Below are 4,727 nucleotides of genomic sequence, written 5' to 3'. Positions count from 1 at the left end.
AAAATTGAAATTTTGGAAAAATGTTCTAAATTTGAAAATATTTAGAACAAAAGAACGAATTTTCGAAAAAAAAATATTTTTTTAAACAAATTTTAAAACTTCGCATTACAAATATTTTTAGCTTTTAAAAAACGTAAAAAGAAAAGACAGAAAAAGAAAAGGAAAAACCGGAAAAATAAAGAAAAAGTGAACGGAAATACTGGGCCGGCCCAAACCATCCGTCTGGGGGGTGTGCGGCGCCTGGTCCGTGCCGACCAGTCGGCATACAGCACCCCCCTGGAGGTGCTACCGCAGTTTATTGGGTTTATTGATGGCACCTTCCGTTTCCTTTCCTCACGGTGATGACCGCAGTTTATTGGCGCGATTAATGGCACCTTTTGTTTCCTTCCGTTTCATGCTTGTCTCTCCAATTCCTCATAGAAGTTGCGCATATTTATTTCCCTTTCTTCTCGCCATCGACCCCATTGTTCACCATATTCTTAGCTTAGAATAAGCAAGGAGTGCGGGTGGTGGTGGACAGGTGGGTGAATGGCGTCGGTTGCTTTTTCGCTGCACGACGGCTGTCGCCAACCGCGTTTATCTTGCCCTTACTGATGGAGGAAGACCGTGGAGGGTGTGTACAAGCTGCAATAGCCATCCAGATCCCCGGCCTGTCGTAATGTTGAGTTACTTCAATCCATGGAAGACGAAGCCTCTGTTATCAACCGGCAGGGGTCGTAGAACTAGCCTACCAACGTGACGGTCACGGACACTATTCAAGAGAGCACAGAGCCATCTCTCTTCACAGATTCTTATTCTTCAGTAGTACAATCTAGATGTCTGCCTGCCTACAGGGATTGGAGTTACAGTAAGTGTTGGTTTATTCTTTATAAAGCTTGGCTCAATCTCCTTTGTAAAATCTAGCTTCTAGCTTTGACGTACTAATACATATTGTCCGGACGTGTGTGATTCTCTGCTCAAATGATTTTCATGTCTTATCTTCTATTCTTTTTTCTTCAGATCAGATGAATACATTTTGGAAAAATGCTACTTCATGGAACGCTGCATCAGATGATTCTTTTGAAGAACGTTGGTGAGCTTATTCGCAGCACCTCCCTTACTACTCACATACCTATTAAATATACGACAGGTCTTCATAATTAGTACTTCCCTTTCAGAAATATTCATCTGAACAAATGAAGGTCAATATGGCATGAGCAGTCTTGGAGGATGCCAGTCCATATTTGCACACTTTGTAGGAACTATATATGAGCAATGTGCTGGGATGCCACTCCGATCCTTGCTCATCTGGTAGTACCTATAAAAGAGGTTTTCGTATAGCTTTCGGTGTATTTGGTTGGTTCCCAAACTAGCTCTACCGAATATTGGCTTGCTGACTTCTTGGCCAAGGATTCTTGAACCCTGACCTTGCCAACCTTTTCCTAAGAATCTGCGAGAGATGAGAGTGGGTTTCTGTTGGCGGCCAAAATTACCAAACAAGCGCCATATAGTTAAAATTATCATCAAATCATCTGCACACTATTTTTTCAAGATGTCATAATTAAAACTGTTTAAACTATACCTTCCATGTAAATTATTTCATCATTTTTAATTATTTTTGGGAATTTATTTTCTTTTGCGGCAAAGATCTGAATCTATTTCATAAGTTCACAAGACGTACAAAACCCCTAAAATATAATGAAAATTACATCGAGATATTTGGACCACCTAACGACCACCACTGCTGCCATAGCGAGCCGCCAACGCGATGTTGTCGCTGCTCCCTTACCGGAGCGGCATGACGTTGTTGATGATAGTGGGAAGTCTTCATGTACGTGCACCTAAGAACCAGCGCTCCAAAGTTAAGTTGTCGCCACTGAACCCTTAATTGATCCGAAGCTTGTAACACCAACCTATCACACACGTAGACTAGACGAGATCCATCACTCCATAGAAGCTGTGATCAGACAAATCCCCACCCTCCTCAACGCCACCGGTGTGATCATCGCTGCCAAGGTGGAAGAGGAGGCGGGTATACCTTATTCTTGTCCCGCAAAACACCGTCATAGTCATCATAACGACAATGCCGGTTGGTCAAACTCTATCTTTTGGGACCCTTCTACAATGTTGAGTGCAGGTCTGAGGTCCCCACCTCCTCTAGCCGCCAGAGTGGCAAGCGGAGAAGGGGGGACCTGTCAATTCCCCGTCGTAGACGGTGAGGTTGAGGTAGATCACGGCGACGACTAGGGTGAAAACCCTAGCAGCCGCCTCTGTTTCTTTCGTGAGAGAGGTTACATTTTACGGCTGTGTATGAATGAGCCAGATTTTTTAGGAAGCTACTTTTAAGGAAAAAATATCATTATCTTTTGGAGAATGACGCGCGAAGCAACGCGCGCTTTCATGGTCTAGTATACCACACAATTAATCCAACCATTACTATATTGATTGATGGCTTACTCAGTAGTAATCCATAATAATGCAGTTAACACATAGGTTCACATATATGTCTGGCTAAAACGAGCCAAGATCTTAAAAAGAGTAATAACGATATATAGAAATAAACTACATCATTCCCCAAATATTACTGCACTTATATTGCTCCAATAATATTACTACACTTATATTGCCCAAAACTACTTGATGATGTATAATGATTGAGTTCCCTCGTGAAAACCAGTGCCCTCACCAATCAACAATTTAGCACTGCTTTAAGAACCTGCAGAGAAATAAGACATTAGACAATATTTTGAAGATATAACAGACGAGTCCAAGATGATTTGAAATACTATTGTAATATGCATAATAAGCCAATCTTTATTTGATATCACGGTTAACCACAATATGACGAGGGTAAGGTAGAATTCGTGCCAGGTCAAACGGAATAAACATGACTCTAAATGTATTTGACAACCACACAAGGATTGCATGCTAACGAACAACAAAGCATGTATAAATAGCAAATTCGCACAGATTTCGAAAGGCAACACATACACCATATATGTCTAAGACTTATAATAATTAAGTGCCTTATTCCTGGTAATTAACAGTGATATAACACAGCCATTATATAGCAGATCCACGACACTAGTTCCATGGGTAATCTGTTCTTCAAGGCTAACATGTTCATTTGTCAATTAGAACACTTTGGCAATAGAATCCTAATTCTAATTGCAACCATTTTTTCAAAGGCTAATCAATCAAAACGCTAGATCCTGAATTGGTAGTCAGAAACCAAGTGCCGGTGTGTTCATTGTCAATCATGGGCGGGCACAGGACTTTATCAATGGGTATTCAAAATAAGTAAATTAAAAAGAAAAGTAGAAAAAAAGAGTGAGGAAACCATGGTTTGAACCCAGGACGTGCTTACACAGGTTTGCTTGCTCTAGCCAACAACCCACTAATACTACTGTGTTAACACTTGGTTTGGGTTTTATACAATTTAAACGTAAATTCATATGATTTGAAAAGTTTGACAAATATTTTGGGTATTCACCTGCATACCCATGAATACACATAGGCCCGCCCATGTTGTCAATCATCATCTAGGAAAAGGAAAAAACGTAAATTACTATAGCACGTGATTTGGTAGTGCCAGATAGTACTCTCAATGAATACAAAAGGTTTCGAATCAAAAGGTTCAAAGCCGGACCTCCCGAATCAAGAGCCCCGTATCCCACCTCCCGGACCCAACAAAATCCCCATTCAAACCCTAAAAAATCAAGCGAATCCCGAAACGTTTCGAATCAGAACTACCAAAACCCTATCGAACCCACGTTAGGAATCCGAAATAAACTCGAACCAAAACAAGGTCGAACCCTAGATCGCTCACCCTTACGTCCCCATCTTGTGTGGCCGGCTGGTGAGGTAGTGCTTTACCAGGCCCGACGTCGACAGGTAGAGTGATCTGACCGCGATCCACGGGGCGGCCAACGCACTCGGGAACCCGAAAGAGATGGCTACGCGATTCAGCGCCCGGTACAGGATGAGCGTCGGGTAGAACACGGTGATGGCTAGTCGGATTGACAGGGTCGAATTGCCAGCGACCGCAACAATGGCGCAGCCAACCGCGCAATACTCGGCGATCCGAGCAACAGATGCAAGGGAAGCCATCCCGGATCGATTGGATTTTTTTCTAGCTCTCTTCTCGCAGGAGGGTTTGTGGTGGAAGCTTGCGGCGGCTGCGGCTGGTATAAAAGGGTTTCGTCAGCTTGGTATTGGGATTGAGATCGGGCTCGGGCTCGGGCTCGGGCTCGGTTTTCCGGACTTCACGCATCTCAATTCTCAAAGCAACAGCACCCCTGTCCACGTCAGAAACAATCGCTCGCACGAGCCCCATCTCCATGGCGTAGAGAACAGCGAGGAGCGGAGAGAGGCCATCCGGCATCACCGCACCTCCGTCGCCGCCTCTTCTCCTCGCCGGACAATCCTGCTTCATCGCCACCGCCTGGCTTGTCCTTGTGCTGCATCTCTCAGGCTCTTGGAGGCGACGGTCGACGGAGGCGGGGCCAGCGATCGAGTTGCCTGAGAGCTGTCGTTGCAAAGCCTGGGTCGGCGAGCCGAGCGCGAGCAGCGGCGGTGCCGCGGCGGTGTTCGCAGAGGCTGGGCCGGCAAGCAGTGCGCGGCGGCGGCGAGCAGAGCGCGAGCGGGCGAGCAGTGCATGGCGGCCGCGCCGAGCAGAACGCGAGCAGCAGCGGTCGCAGGAGCTAGGGCGGCGAGCGCCGCGGCGCCTGTGAGGAGAGTGCGAATAG

The 4,727-nt window shown here is 45.4% G+C and overlaps 2 long non-coding RNA genes across 2 annotated transcripts; one reads left to right on the top strand and one right to left on the bottom strand.

Annotated features, from left to right (window-relative positions):
- Positions 1–367: 367 nt before the first annotated feature.
- LOC139834959 (uncharacterized) lies at positions 368–1,614 on the top strand. Its single transcript, XR_011750639.1, has 3 exons — positions 368–847; positions 1,000–1,072; positions 1,158–1,614. It is a non-coding gene; the product is annotated as an uncharacterized lncRNA (long non-coding RNA).
- Positions 1,615–2,400: 786 nt separating this feature from the next.
- On the bottom strand, positions 2,401–4,353 carry LOC127322221 (uncharacterized). The gene is made up of 2 exons (XR_007864641.2): positions 3,809–4,353; positions 2,401–2,695 (listed from the first exon to the last, which is right to left on the bottom strand). It is a non-coding gene; the product is annotated as an uncharacterized lncRNA (long non-coding RNA).
- Between the last annotated feature and the right edge of the window lie 374 nt (positions 4,354–4,727).

The sequence above is a fragment of the Lolium perenne genome, chromosome 1, assembly GCF_019359855.2.
Source record: "Lolium perenne isolate Kyuss_39 chromosome 1, Kyuss_2.0, whole genome shotgun sequence".
Lineage (NCBI taxonomy): Eukaryota > Viridiplantae > Streptophyta > Magnoliopsida > Poales > Poaceae > Lolium > Lolium perenne.
Note: the sequence above shows the minus strand (reverse complement) of the source record. Positions and strands in the feature narration are given on the sequence as shown.